Source organism: Clupea harengus, chromosome 23 (assembly GCF_900700415.2).
Source record: "Clupea harengus chromosome 23, Ch_v2.0.2, whole genome shotgun sequence".
Taxonomy (NCBI): Eukaryota; Metazoa; Chordata; class Actinopteri; order Clupeiformes; family Clupeidae; genus Clupea; species Clupea harengus.
The window spans coordinates 21,074,190-21,090,982 of NC_045174.1; the positions used below are offsets into that span (position 1 = coordinate 21,074,190).

The 16,793-nt window shown below is 40.8% G+C and overlaps 1 non-coding gene and 1 pseudogene across 1 annotated transcript; both read right to left on the minus strand.

Moving 5' to 3' along the window:
* LOC105897392 overlaps positions 1–1,884 on the minus strand; it is a 233,822-nt pseudogene extending 231,938 nt beyond the window's left edge.
* A 14,616-nt stretch (positions 1,885–16,500) lies between these two features.
* trnal-uaa lies at positions 16,501–16,583 on the minus strand. Its single transcript has one exon. It is a non-coding gene; the product is annotated as a tRNA-Leu (tRNA).
* Between the last annotated feature and the right edge of the window lie 210 nt (positions 16,584–16,793).

Consider the following 16,793-nt stretch of genomic DNA (forward strand, 5'->3'; position numbering starts at 1 on the left):
TCATAGACTGTTTCTGTTTATCCTAAAGATCTTCTGTGCGTTGTGTATTCTGTTCCTTGTTCGTTTAAGTGCTATCTCCAGTCTGTTCAGTTTGTCTTCGGACTCTGTTTGCCTGTTATCTGTCTCTGGCTCCATTATCGTTAAGTCTGTGTCGAGTCTGACTTAACTCCATCATCGTTAAGTCTGTGTCTAGCCTGACTAAACTCCATCATCGTTAAGTTTGTGTCTAGCCTGACTAAACCCCATCATCTTTAAGTCTGTGTCTAGCCTGACGTCCAAGACACTCTGAGAAGCAATAAAATATGAGGCAGTGTTACTTCATGATAAAGATGACAACAGAGTGACAACTTCCCACTTGGTATATGCTGACTAGACACCCTTATCATCTAAATTCCAGACCAGCTTGCTCTGTGTTTCTGAGTTTAGAGGAAGTTGTGTGAGAGTGTGTGTTATCAGGAACTACCACTGCTGGAGTGAGTGCTTCATGTCCCGGCCTGGCATCCCTGATGGCTTTCGGGGGCTGGCAGGTGATGGATGCCACACCTCAGGAGACTAGTGATGGTAACACACACCACACTCAGACACACACATGTAAACACACACAAACAAATACACACACAACTACCCCCCGTGTTGGCATGCTCATTAGATTCTATCACTATGAACTTGGTCAACATTCCAGTGTGCCTAAAACTGCCTAACTATGAGGTGCTAAACCACAATAAGCTGTGTACCTCAGTTGAACAGTGATGTGGTGTTCTACCAGCGGAGCCGTGATGGATCCTTGGTACCAATGCTAAAGAACACAAAGCAAGTATGCCGTATGGTTCTGACTAAGGCTCTGGGTACCAATGGGCACCGTGAAATCACTGACACCTACAAGCTGCCCCGAGGGGGATGCTGCTGTAGTCTCTCCACCTGATCTACAGGTACTGTCTCTCCACCTGATCTACTTAAAGAAACCCTCTGCCTACAACTACCCACCCCCACCACACTGCCATGCATTCATTCTACCCCGCTCATGATACATCTACATACTCTGTGCTACCCTATTTAATGTAAATAATTGCCACCATCAACTTAGTTTTCTGTTTCATTGCTCTACTTACACTTGTAATAGTAACCTTATGAGCACACTGTTTAAGTAAACTGTTCTAAAATGCTTGAATGCTCTCTCCCCATTTTATCCATTATCCATTTTGTACGCATCATGTATAAACCATCTTTATGTATGTATGCATCATGTATATACCATCGCTATGTATGTATGTATACTTTATGTATGTTGCCACATGTATGGGAGCATGCTTATCCTGATACATTAAGTACATTAAATACATTACAGTATTAATTAATCTGCCATGCTTCTGATTCTCTCCCCTCCCTCTCTCCTCCCTTCCCTTGCACCACACCCCTACCGCCACATCTCTACCTTTCTACCTGGCCAGATGCAGAAATATGTCCTGAAAGCATTTAGTCTTACCCTACTAAAACAATATTTGCAAAAATAATAATCAGTATACACCTAAAATTCAAAGAACAACTTTCAAACATTTGGCATATCAGACAACTACTGAAAAAACACAAGATATTACTTTAGTAAAATAGTAGTGTGGATAGATGAATAACTGACCTGTTTACTATGCCGCCATTTTGTAGTAATACGTCCCCTGGGGATACAACCTTTTCCCAAATAAATCAATCACTGCACGGATGTGTACACACATCAGAACATGTTTCTCAAGATTAGACCTACGCTTCTATGAAACATAACCAAGTTTAAGGTTTTCAAATTGAGTTTAGTTAAAAGTAGATAGCTTCTTCCTCCTGTTAAAATGGAGTCTGTAAAGTGAACTTTGACTATCTCTGCCCTTCCTCTTATGTAAGACCTGTAAGGAGGAGCCCAGAGTGTCAAAGGTGTAAAACTTAATTGTCATGGCGGTCAAAGTTGATCAAAGTCCAAGAACACACACACACACTCTCTCTCTCTCTCTCTCTCTCTCTCTCTCTCTCTCTCTCTCTCTCTCTCTCTCTCTCTCTCTCTCTCTCTCTCTGAGAAGCAACAACATGTGAGGTAGTGTCCCACCCTAGGGAGTGTTTACCAAAAGTGTCATTGTGCAGCAATCATTTGAAATAATCCCGTTTCTACCTTCTGCCAGCCCCCACTCCACTTTTTCTATCTCTACTTCTCTACCTGGCCCATGCAGATGGCCCCCTCTATCTCTACCTCTCTACCTGGCCCATGCAGATGGCCCCCCTCTATCTCTACCTCTCTACCTGGCCCATGCAGATGGCCCCCCTCTGGGCTCTGTAAAACGCAATTGTATTGTTTTGGCACTATATTAATAAAACTGAATTTAATTTAATTGGCTTAAATTGAATTACGTTGCCCATCTTAGTAAGTCGAGAGCCTCTGTTGCCCACATTTAAATATGTACTACATTTAAACACCGGCCTCACAAAACTGCTCCTATATTTAAATACGTACTACATTTAAACACCGGCCTCACAAAACTGCTCCTATATTTAAATATGTACTACATTTAAACACCGGCCTCACAAAACTGCATAAATGAAAGGACCTGAGCACCAGTCAGATGTATGAAATAATATTCAACATTTTAAAACATCTCTCTTCAAGGAGAGTTTTGTTTGTATATCCACTCTAAAGGCAGAAATATGTCCTGAAGGCATTTAGTTTTACCCTACTAAAACAATGTTTGCAAGAATAATAGTCAGTATACGCCTAAAATTCAGAGCAAAATTTTCAAACATATAGCCTTTAAGACAACTACTGAAAACACAACATATTACTTTAGAAGAATAGTAGTGTGGATAGATGAATAACTGACCTGTTTACTATGCCGCCATTTTGTAGGAATACGTCCCCTGGGGATACAACCTTTTCTAAATGAACAACCTGTTCTGCCCTTCCTCTTTTGTCAGACCTGTAAGGAGGAGCCCAGAGTGTCAAAGGTGTAAAACGTAATTGTCATGGCGGGCAAAGTTGATCAAAGTCCAAGAACACACACACACACACTCACTCTCTCTCTCTCTCTCTCTCTCTCTCTCTCTCTCTCTCTCTCTCTCTCTCTCTGAGAAGCAACAACATGTGAGGTAGTGTCCCACCCTAGAGAGTATTTACCAAAAGTGTCATTGTGCAGTAATCATTTGAAATAATCCTGTTTCTACCTTCTGCCAGCCCCCCCTCCACTTTTTCTATCTCTACCTCTGTACCTGGCCCATGCAGATGCCCCCCCCCCTATCTCTACCTCTCTACCTGGTCCATGCAGATGGCCCCCTCTATCTCTACCTCTCTACCTGGTCCATGCAGATGGCCCCCTCTATCTCTACCTCTCTACCTGGCCCATGCAGATGCCCCCCTCTATCTCTACCTCTCTACCTGGCCCATGCATATGGCCCCCTCTATCTCTACCTCTCTACCTGGCCCATGCAGATGGCCCCTCTGGGCTCTGTAAAACGCAATTTTATTGTTTTGGCACTTTATAAATAAAACTTAATTTAATTGAATTGTCTTCAATTGAATTACGTTGCCCATCTTAGTAAGTTGAGAGCCTCTGTTGCCCCCATTTAAATATGTACTACATTTAAACACCGGCCTCACAAAACTGCTCCTATATTTAAATATGTACTACATTTAAACACTGGTCTCACAAAACCGCATAAATGAAAGGACCTGAGCACCAATCAGATGTATGAAATAACATTCAACATTTTGAAATATCTCTCTTCAGGGAGAGTTTTGTTTTTATATCCACTCTAAAGGCAGAAATACAGTGGGGGAAATAAGTATTTGAACCCCTGCCGATTTCGCAACTTTGGCCACTTGCAAAGAAATGTGTGATCTATAATTGGGATGGTAGGTGTATTTTAACAATGAGAAATAGAATATCAACAAACAAATCCAAGCATTGCTAGCAAGCATTGCTAGTGCTGATATACAGATAGATTCATGGGCAGTGGGACTTCCTGCATAATAAAAGCTGCATGGAGATCAATTATGTGATCAACACTTCTCCATTGACAGTATTGGACCGTACTATCAGAGATTCATTGCACACATTATAGCTGACAACCAATCTGAGAGGGGTGGGGGGTATCACTGAGTAAAAGACATGGTCCTTACTGCTCTCTCCATAGCCACTCCTTGCCTAAAAGGCTTCTAAAAAGCATAGTGAAGACCACAAAATAGGCACGTTATTTTTCTGTAAAGGCAACACATTCCCTTTTGTCTGTAAAGCATCCTCAAAGATTTGCAAGAATTGCCTTACCTAGGAGAATGTTGCATTATCACGCACAGAATAGAGCCATTAAAATGACCTTTGGAACATTATTGTATTCATGCTGAGTATTTATTTAGGTGGAATATTATACTTTTGCTCTGCAAAAAGATTTGAGCTTTGGCTTTACTCTACCAGTATTGGTTGTAGGTTGGATGTTGGTTTCAGCACAATGTACACAGGAAATCTATACATTTTTGCTGAACCTGCATTAACCTGCATACAGGTGAGGGAGATATGAACAGATTAATTAAAATCCCCACTTAATTGCACTGCCCCCTCTCATGGTCATTATTGGTATGGCAGTGTGATGCCCAGATGGTTAGTTTGAAAATAACATTAATTTTGATTCAAGCATAAGAAGCATGTTAAACCATACAATTACTGTTTGCACAATTTAAGAGCTTTTGAGCTTTCTTGTTTTATGCTTGAACAGTGTGACACAGCATGAAACAAAGGCTCCTTTGGTGTGATGTCAATCCTGTAACACTGGAGCAAACCACTCCTGTCTGGCAGCCAGAGAAGACAAGGCCACACTGACACAAGTTGACAAAGCTGACCGGTATTTATGATGAATTTGTCCATACTGTAATTGCAGATGTGCATTTATTAACCCAAGCTAATCATGAACTGTATTATTAATAAACCATAAGACCTGGTTTAGTTCTGTTAAATAATGAATTAAAATTGACATCTGTGTGTGTTAATCATATGTCTTTGTTTGCTGAAACATGACTTTTCTGTTTCTGTATATCTTTGATTCTTAAGTGCTGACGGTTCTAACTCTGTGTATGTGCTTAAAAGTGTACCTTCTCTCTGTGTGTGTGTGTGTGTTTGTGTGTGTGTAAGCAAGGACAGATAAGAAGAACTAGTAGGTCTTCTTTTCTGCCTTGCTGATACATTACGTTGCAAAAAGCATAGTAAGATGACCTCGGACGTCAGAGACCCATCACGTGGTTATCCCTGCTGACAAATAGTTTTAGCCTCAGAGAACGATAACTTCTTTCTAAATAAACCTTGTGTGATGTGTTTTACTTTGCTTCTCTCTCATCTACTGCAGTCTGGGAGTGAACCTGGGCTTCATCTCTCTCTGAGAGTGGGCCTGTGCCTCTCTCTGACCTGCCAGGACGTGGGTGAGCCCGACAAGCTTGTTGTTGTTGATGAATAAATATACTTTAAAGACTTTTAAAGATCGTATTTGCATACAGCTGAATTTGAAGCGCTGCTCCTTGTGTTTTCACAACACAAAAATACAATAAGTGCAGTGGTATGGAGTACAAGTATTCCCCCTGAGGTACATTGCAAATATAAAGATACACATGAAAAAGGTGACTGGGATGGCATTAGTGACTTACAGTAGAATAAAGTGACTAAAGTGTTTATATAGCACATTGAATTTCCGATTTAGTGCATGTCTGAGTTCAATGTTCTGATAGCTGTTGCGGAAAAACTGTCCTTTAGACGTGTGGTCCTTGCCCTAGCGGAAAAAACTAAGACTGTCTTTTCATTACATTTACATTTTACATTTAGTCATTTAGCAGACGCTTTTATCCAAAGCGACTTACATATGTGCGACTTACAATGTATACACATTTTACATTTACACTGATGGCACACTGCACATCAGGAGCAATTAGGGGTTCAGTGTCTTGCTCAAGGACGCTTCGACAGGGAATCGAACTAGCAACCTTCTGATTACTAAACGACTTCTCTACCTCCTGTACCACTGTCGCCCCCATTTTCCCAGTAACGTGGCCCCAAACAGTCATATGGATACACACCTGTAAGCATAGACCTATACACACAATACACAGTTTCAGGGTGGAAGTTAAATTACTATCATTTCACTACACTACACTTCAACACACTTGTTGTTACAGTAAATGGTGGACTTCATACATGTGGAAAAAAACAACAAACAAACAACAACGAGAGACATAGGATGAGTGTAAAATGTGTGATGATGCCTGTGTGAAGAGCTCAGTTGACTACCCAAATGGCAGCTGGCTGCACAGCAGAGCTAGGCCACACCTGACAGTCAGGTCACAGTCAGTCTGTCACAACCTGTGTAAGTTCGCACACAGCTCTGTAAATGGGAAACAAACAGCCCTCCTTTCATCGGAGCGTTAGGCCTATTAGTATAAAAACAAAATGGAGTATTTGCAAGTAATGAAGAGATTCATGAAACATTACTATGAAGCCTAACTACAAAGATAATAACTACCCCGAATGGTAAATTCACAAGATTGATGAGCAAAAGTCGTGCCACGTCGCCATCCTCAGGTTGGTAAAAGGTCTTAGCTGGTGGACGAAACGCAGGGCATATGCAGATACCTATTTGTTGAGGGGAGACATTTATATTGATTTAATCTTTTCCGAAATGTACTTATTATGAACAAATACAAATGTAAATTGTCAGTCGTATGTAGTGGCGTATATTACTACCCCCTCAGTAAACGGAAAACAGAAACTAGTATAATCATAGCTAAGAACAGGATATACAGTTGATGTACAGTTGATAGGACAAATATAAGTTTGAGGTGATAACATTTAGAATTGGGAGAATGACTAAAATGCATGTTTGCCTTTCTGTTGCCTGGATAGGCTGGTCACTCAACGAAATATCCACTAGATGGCGCCCTTCTCCACAGTCGAGCGTTCCTCTTCCTCAGCTTTTGATAACAGGCTCTTCCTACTCAGAGTGATTTATCGTGACTAGATTGGTGTTGGTGCCAGTCCCCACCCTGGCAGGTATTCCCTGTACGTGGTTTAGTGACAAACCTGGATAAGTTAACTCAGAGTAAGTGGTAAACCTCCTAATAGAAGAGCCCTCTGACGCTGTTTTGCTAGGAGAATGAACCAATGGGGGGTTCTTTTATTTATTTATTTATTTTATTTATTAAGAGGTTTACCACTTACTCTGAGTTAACTTATCCAGGTTTGTCACTAAACCACATACGTGGAATTCCCCCCTGGTCATCTATTTACAAGTGGAATGTGCAAGGTGATCTGTCAGGCCTATGGTAAGTGAACTGCATTGTAAAAAGGAGAGATAGTAAGTCCTTGAGATCAGAAAGGTAATTGAAAGCCTTTATTGTCATTGTATTTGCATACAACTCGAATTTGAAGCACTGCTCCTGTTGGTTTCACAACACAAAAATACAATAACTAAAAAAGATGAGAACAAGTGCAGTGGTATGGAGTACAAGTACTCCCCCTGAGGTACGCTGCAAATATATAGATACAAATGAATAAGGTGACTGGGATGGCATAAGTGACTTGCAGTAGAATAAAATGACTAAAGTGTTCATATTACACATTGCATTCCCGTTTTAGTGCATGTCTGAGTTTAATGTTCTGGTAGCTGCCGGGGTAAAAACTGTCCTTTAGATGCGTGGTTCCTGCCTTAGAGTAAAAAAAATGAGACTAAGACTGTCTTTTCACCTAATCTGTACTCAATAAGGTGGCCCCAAACAGTCATATGGATACACACATGTAAGCACAGACCTAAACATATACACACAATACACAGTTTCAGGGTGGAAGTTACAGTAAATGACTATAATTTCACTACACTTCAACACACTTACAGTAAATGTTGTTACAGTGAATGGTGGACTTCATACATGTGGAAAAAAAACAACAAACAACAACAAAGAGAGACATAGGATGAGTGTAAAATGTTTATTAAAATCTGTGTGAAGAGCTCAGCTGACTACCCAAATGGCAGCTGGCTGCACAGCAGACTCACACCAGAGCTAGGCCACACCTGACAGTCAGGTCGCAGTCAGTCTGCCACAACCTGTGTAAGATGAGACCTGAGAGATGCCCACCTCCGCCCTCATGAGACCTGAGAGATGCCCACCTCTGCCCTTATGAGACCTGAGAGATGCCCACCTCCGCCCTCATGAGACCTGAGAGATGCCCACCTCCACCCTTATGAGACCTAAGAGATGCCCACCTCGGCCCTTATGAGACCTGAGAGATGCCCACCTCGGACCTTCCTGAACGCAGAGCTCTCTGTGGAAGTATTGTGTCCTGTAATAGTTATTTACATTTTTATCCATGCATTAGTTTATTCATCCATCAGTTTCTTCTTCCATTAGTTTATTTATACGCTTCTTCCTTTAACTCATTTTTTGTTTATGTTATAGTTATATAATTAAATTCCTAGTGCTACTGGTTTGGGGAGTGGGGACATTCCACAGCGGCCAATCTTCTCCCTCTCATGTGCAAGTACTAATACACAACAACCCAACCTAACAATAGGGTGCGGTACAACCATCATACCGATACTTGACTATACCTATGACAGCAACAACAACAATAAAGATACCCTGATGAGCATTTCACTGGGGTTGTCAAATGGGGACTTTCCTTCGTCAGCGTTTCATCGAATTAGGCCCATGACACCTCCAGAAGGCTCAACAGTGGTATCACAGACCCACCCCCCTCCATACTCACCATGGGTTAGGACACATGTCAATATCAGGTGTGTTAAGTTAAAATGTGTTTTAAATGAATTATTGTAACGTTTTCAGGTACAGACAGATAGGAACCCAAAAGCACGACAACAGACACAGTGGGTAGCGAAAGTACAGTTTACTTCGTGTTAGTTTAAACAGGGTCAAAACTAGGGGTCTATTTGTCGTAAGGGATTAAGTTAAGGTCACCAGGACCGTGCCTAGCAGAGGGAAGCAGCATCACGGGGAGCCACTAATGGACAGTCTTTTGGTTTTATTTCTTTTTTTTGTGGGGATTCGAGGGTGGATCCCCCACTCTTTGAACTTTCATGTTGTCTGTCTGGTGTGTTTGTCCCCTTGCCCCTCCTTTATTTCCATAGCCATTGGGGGTCCCAAGTTAAGGGGGTGCTGGTTGGGCTAGGTTCCAGGGTGGGGTCCCTCTAGTTAAGTAGTTTGCAGTGCCCAATCATTTTTGAGTGCAGTGGAGTGCCTTCACTTTTCCTTTTGCAGTGCCCTAGGTAGTTTGTTTGCATTGCATTTAGAGTTGCAGTGTGTATCACGTGTGTCATGTGACTCGTCCTGCTTGTGGTCCCGAGCTTACGCCCACCCCCATTGACAAAGGGAGGGAAGTTTCTCTGCCCCATTAGAGCTGAGTAGGGGAGGGGTGTGGGAGACCCTATACATGTTGCTTGATGTGGGCAGTAATAAATACATCTATTTTCAACAACCTGTCCTGGTCTTCTGTGTGGAGTAGGGTGCTGAGAGATCCTTGTACATGTACCTGTGTTGGGTGGAGTTAAAGGTCTCAGTAAAACCTGTGACGGCCCGGCAGCAGAAACATCAGATGAACTGACAGTCAATCCCGGCAGAGGAACAACCAGCAGTGAGAAGGTCTCAGCGAGCTAGAAAGGCTCCTGATTACTTCTCATCCAGCTAGAAAGGCTCCTGATTACTTCTCGTTGAGCTAGGAATGCTCCTAATTATTTGAAGGACTATACTTAGCTTAGTAGTGAGTTCCACATCCACTGGACAAGAATGCGTCCTGGAATCTCACTGGGATGAGGGAGTCCACCCAAATCCCTAGCTTAAAGATTTTTTTAGTTATGTATAAATATATATATATATTTTTAATCTGTTTACATGTGTTAATACGTCATGATGTTTTCAATTAATTTGGAGGTAGTTGAGCTATATGGAGAATTTAAGGAACTTTTTGTGTAGCTTCTACTAGTTTTTCTCTGAGGGGAGGGAATGTAGACACGGAGAAACCATAGGCTGAGAAGAAGTTAAGCCATGGGCTATGCCATGTTGGTGGGCAGTGTGTGAATAAACAAAAGTTTAAGCAAATCATTGTGTGGTCGTGAGGATATTGCAATATCAATATTAGAATTAAGGGAATATTAATGAAAACATTCTTTATAAAACACTACTGACAAACTCTTTTAATTATTTCGTTGGTTACTTTAAAAAATATACATATTTCTTCAAATAGTATTGTGATGCAAGTAGTATACAAGGGAGAGGGAAATATATTTACAGTCCAGTGGAGTACAGAGATAGATACAGATAGATAGGATAGATAGGTACAGTGGAAAGGTTGGACAACTACTATACATCATATATGCAGTGACTTCAACATGTCAGTAATCATTCCAACTAAAGAAGAATCATTTTTATATCAGATTGAATTATTTGTTGTATACACAATGTAGAGGAATATGTAATGTGGAACAAAATGTGAATGGATTCATGGGAGTCTAGAAAATAATGTTGATATGTTTACAGTTTGGATCTTTCTGAAGTCTAGAGAACAGCTGCAGTACTGAGGGTCCAGGCTGATTCCCATTCAGGTACAGATATCTGAGAGCTGATGGGTTTGATCTCAGTGCTGATGCTAAAGATCTGAATCCTTCATCTGTAATACTGCAGTGTCCCAGGCTGTAGAGAGAAAGAAGGATAGACTCTATTAGATCAGCTGAGGGACACACATGAGGACAAAGAGGGAAGCAGTTATTACCTCATGTGTTCTGTGCATGCTGGACATGTAAGACATCAAATAAACCATATCCATATTTCTGAAAGGGGAGAGTATAAATGTACAAAGTACAGTATGTGTGTGTAATAAAGTGAATGCTTTTTAGTTTCCAAATGATGTGAAATGTGTTTGTGTCTCTATATTATATGTTGCATGTGTGTGTGTGAGAGGGAACATGAAAATTCCCTGTCAGCAGTCAGTACTTGGTCTTGTGATATTCACTTTAGTTTAGCATGACAGACAGTAGAGAGAAAATTACACATATTCTTTGTTTCCTTTAAGATAATAAAATGTTACTGTCAATGTTTTTCTTGATATTGTGTATGTATGTATGTATGTATGTATGTATGTATGTATGCATGTATGCATGTATGCATGTATGTATGTATGTATGTATGTATGTATGTATGTATGTATGTATGTATGTATGTATGTAAGTATGTATGTATGATAAAGATGGGAAGGGAGTGTGGTAAGAAGTGCTGTATTGCAGTTTTTTTTACAATCATTTTCACACAACACCATGTCCACTTTTTCAAAACTCTACACACAGTCTGCTTTGCAGACACACACCAGAGAACATCAGTTCACCTTTGGTGCAAAATGCGCTACCACCACCAAAACATTTCATACTTCACCTACTGCCATAACTATAGCGTATAGTCTCTCCCATTAAACTACTTTATCACTCAATGTACAATGAACTAAAAACAACTTGAAACATTGCAAAATGCAAATGTTATGTGTTGCTGTATCCTCCATTTTTGCATAGTTACGTGTTGTATTGCAAAAGAAAAGAAAAACATACAGTACAGTATGTTTCTGTGGTATACTATAGTACAGTTGCAGACACTTTTTTTTCCCAGTCCAGTAAGTGAAACAACAATACATGAGACTAGCACTAGAAGTCTCCTGCAGCCCAAATCCTGATCCATGGTGTCCTCTGAATTTAACCTGATTGTTTTAATGAACTTCACATTCACACACTTGAATCTTTAGAGAGAAATCTTTAGTACGTTTTATCCACCCCTAAAATCCCTCATATTCCACAAATATTAATTAAATCTTAAAAATGTGAAAAGGAATGCAATATATATATATATATATATACTGTATATATAAATTATCACTATATATACATAGTGTGTGCGTGTTTTTAGGTTTGTATATATGAGTGTGTGCATTTCTGTTTGTAAGTGTGTATATATATTTATATGTATGTATTGTATGTATGTGTGTGTTTTTATATGTTTGTATGTATGAGTATGTATGTATGTGAGCATACATATATATGTGAGTGCGGCGCACTTGAGTAAAAACGCAGATCTCCCGCTGCTGGGAGGGTATAAGGGAAAGTGGGTGTTTGTCGCAAAGAGATGGGAGGAGATGCGTAAAGTGCGCCTAATTATGTATTAGTAACGAAACAAGAGGTGTTTTAGCATGACATATCAGCTGCTAAATGAAAACTGCATGCGAGAAATTTGACACAAAAAACAAAATACGAACATCAGAAATGTTATTTGTTTAAATTTTTATATTTGATTATGTTTACATTATCAATGTAAACAATTATATAATGTTTACTCTTTCTCGTCTTAGTTGGCTGTAGGCCTGCAAACAGAGTGGTTATCACTTAAGTTCCCATAATATATTATTAGTTTTTGGAGGACATAAGGAGGTTGGGTGCTGTTTGCTGTTATTAGTCTCTGGAGGAGATATTGGGTGCCGTTTGTTTTCCTCCCCTTGTTTAACTCTGTTTTTCATCAGAGAGGGATTTTGTGAAGTTTTGTGCCCTTTATATTTATTCTGTGATCAGATGAGGTATTTTTGTGAATTTTCAGTTAGCTGTTCTTTTGTTTATTATGATAGATGAACTATGGTGTTTGTAAAGTGGTGCTAGAAATTATGTGAACCTTTTAGATATTCCTGAGAATCTGCATGTGATCAGATCTTTTATCAAAATGTATTAAGACCAAAGACTTTATTGACCAAACGATCATCAAATGTTTGTGTTTGGCACCTTTTAATGGATCAAGTACTGTGTGCGTGCGCGCGTGTGTGTGCATATTATCCATAGTGATTGTTTGTGCGTGTGTGTAGAAAAGCATAGAATAGAAAAGCCTTTATCAGGCTTTGTCATTTTGTAAAAGCCTTTGTCATTGTTTTCGCATACAACGGAATTTGTGTGTGCGTGTGTTATCTGTAGTGGGCGTGTGTGTGCCTTTGTGTGTGCTATCTGTAGTGTGTGTGTGTGTGTGTGTGTGTGTGTGTGTGTGTGTGTGTGTGTGTGTGTGTGTGTGTGTGTGTGAGATGAGAGTGTTCAGCATTAACTGAAGAATCCCCACTGGAGAACCTAGCATACCTGTTAACACATTAATAATCGTTTGTCTTCTAGAGTGACTGGTCATACCTTCAGAAAGGAGAGTCCAGCAGCAGCAGCAGCAGCAGCAGCAGCAGCCTCAGATGACCAAGACCAAGCCCAGCAGGATCCAGGAGCACGGCTGCTCTCTGTGGACACTCCCAAGTGAGTCTGATGGACAACAGCACACACACACACACATACACACACACACACACACACACACACACCACACAGTCTTCAGGAAGAACCCAGAGAGAGAATGAGGTCATGAGGTTTGGGATGAAATGGAGGGAGCGTGTGTGTGTGTGTGTGTGTGTGTGTGTGTGTGTGTGTGTGTGTGTGTGTGTGTGTCTCGAGAATTGTGTGGCATAATTTTACGCAGATCCCTGTTTATTATGTGTCTGGTATCATGAAGATAGCCTTTAAACAGATTTACACACACCACAAGTCCCATATCCTGTGACATCTGTCGGCCTGCTACACAACGGACATTTACGAATATGAAAGACACTCACAGAAAACTAATGGATGAGTTTTCAGCATGATGAAAAACTGGTTAGGAAAAGCCTGGACACAAGAAGGTATGATTAAGAGGATGCTGTCATGTACTGATAGACTCCTGAAATGGACTGGTCCACAAATAAAGCACAGCACATGTGCCGTTTTCTGTCAAAGGAGGAGTGGAGGCTGTCGGTAGGAAAAACGTATGATCAGGGAAAGTGTATTAAAACCGGATGTCGTCACTTTAAGCCGGTCTCTGGTTGGATAAAGCTTTTCAGCAGAAATGGACAAGGACCTTTGATTTATTCTGTAGGAACCATGCCGATGCCTGACTTTTAATGTTGTGTGACGTTGTTGAAGTTCAAGTTCAACATTAATAGTGATTGAATTCCCTTGTGTCGTGTAATTGCTAGCGGTAAATAAACGTTAATAACTTGAATGACTGATTAAGGATATATGTTACACATCACAAACACATGTAATCGATGGGTTTTGGGGGAAATGAGGTAATTGGTTAGCTTAAATTGCAGTATCTTAGGCGAGCTAATTGACCTGGCTAGCTATAGCGGAATTAACAGTGCTAGCTTTGTGTTTGGTCATATAGCTTCGTAAAAGTTCGGTTAACAAGTCACTTGTGTGTTTAGTTGTATGACTTCGTAAAAGTTCGGTTAACAAGTCAATTGAGCATTAAGCCACCTGACTATAATGGGTCTATTCATATCAGCATGCTAACCTTAGACTTATTAGCAGCGAGGCTAGCTAGCTACTATGTGTTCCAATGGATTGTTGGTCTAAGCGTTAGCTTCAGTTAAGTCCTACAATAGGACAATACTCTGCAACATTCGTGTACCACATGGACAACTAACCGAGTCAATGTAGACATAGGTTAACAAGTCACTTGTGTGTTTAGTTGTATGACTTCGTAAAAGTTCGGTTAACAAGTCAATTGAGCATTAAGCCACCTGACTATAATGGGTCTATTCATATCAGCATGCTAACGTTAGACTTATTAGCAGCGAGGCTAGCTAGCTACTATGTGTTCCAATGGATTGTTGGTCTAAGCGTTAGCTTCAGTTAAGACCTACGTGTACCACATGAACAACTAAACGAGTCAATGTAGACATATAAAAAGTTGTGTAGATAGCTTTATTCACATAAGCCGTATAACTTCACAAAAATAATAATAATTGAAAGAAAACCGATCGTTTGCATGCCAGGCGATCAACACAACTTCTCAACTCAAAAGTAAAGGTCCTTGTCCATTTCTGCTGAAAAGCTTTATCCAACCAGAGACCGGCTTAAAGTGACGACATCCGGTTTTAATACACTTTCCCTGATCATACGTTTTTCCTACCGACAGAGGCAACCGCTGGTGAAAATCATTCAGTGCCCTACTTTAAAAAGACATGTTATTATCATTATTATTACTATTATTACAGACATGAGACTTACAGCTACCTGGGAGGTTGTTGTTGTTTTGTTCTGTTAACTGCATCCTCTGGCTCCTCCTCATCCATAGACTCCCGAGGGTTCTTCCTCTTCCTCAGATTCACACTGGGGTTGGGGTTCATAATGAGGACCAGCACCAAAGATGTCTGCAGAGTAGAGGGGCTGTTGCTCCTGCGCTGCTGCGGGCGCTTGTGGCCGTTGGCCATACTGCAGGATGAACTCATCATAGCGAGCAGGAAGCTGGGTTTGCCGGCGTGGGCGCTCAGGTTGAAGTAGCGAAGGCAATGAATGACTGGACTCCATTGGTCATCAGCACTCCGGTGACCATGAAGAGGAGTTTTAGAGTTTAGGGTGGCTGGCTTGAGACCAAATGGGGGTGTCGATGAGAACACACTGTCCAGTCAGGATTCACAGTTCACAAGGGTAATTTATTAGAGTTCCAGTGAGGATAGGAGTAGGACTGTATGGATGTGTGTGTGTGTGTGTGTGTGTGTGTGTGTGTGTGTGTGTGTGTGTGTGTGTGTGTGTGTGTGTGTGTGTGTGTGTGTGTGTGTGTGTGTGTGTGTGTGTGTGTGTGTGTGTGTGTGTGTGTGTGTGTGTGTGTGTGTGTGTGTGTGTGTGTGTACAAGCATGTGTGTAGTTCCTAGGAGGAAAGGAGAAATGAAATACAATCAGCTCCAAACAATGCCATAATACAAACGATGCCACAGCATTCAAAATGTGCTCAAGTTACACTACATAAGTCAATAAATCATTCCATGTGCCACATAATAATAACTGTAACTGTACATCATTAAGCACAACATAAGGTCTCAGCCTACACAGGCAATACGTGAGCATATAAACTTAGGAGCATTCACAATTAAGGCAACAAGGTTAAGGTAAAAAACAATTCACTGGCACATTTCAGTTCTTTTTTTATCTCTAACGCTTAAGCCCTAAGCCTTAACCCCACATCCATCCTGGTAGCTACATTTGCTCTGCATGCTAAGCGGATCTTGAACATGTTTTAGAGTGGTAAAGGGTCATATAAAGTTGCTGGATTGAAAGTGAACTGGGTCTGAAGATGTAAATGGGACACATCATATCAGGAGTGTGATTAGAACCCATGCGGACAATTGTTCATTGGCTTTTAAGACCAACACCTTAACCCCACATCCATCCTGATATCTACATTTACTCAGCCTGTTAAGATGATTTGGATCGATCTTGGATTGAAAGTGCGCATGAAACTTCATAACATCTACTTACCAGGAGTGGGGTTCGAACCCACGTGGCCAACTGTCTCTTATCTTTTAGACGGGTAGGCTAGTGGTATGCCTTCATAATTGTGAGGAGGATGCAGTTCAAGTGTATTAAGGGATGAAGATGTCATAAACACCAATCATTTACCAGGAGTGGGGTTCGAACCCACGAGGACAATCGTCCATTGGATCTTAAGTCCAACGCCTTAACCACTCGGCCATCCTGGTACTGAAAGCACCTAATCTGAGCCCAACAACAAATATATTTGATTAACCATTTAGTTTTAGGTTAATAGGTTAAACATGGAATCTGTGCAGATTTGAACCCTACTTGCAGCGGCAGCCTCCTCAACTGGTGTGTTGTAATTGAAACTGTAATCTCAGTACTTGAGAGAAGTCTGTCAGTCAGCTCTCACCTGATTAATACGAACCTTAACA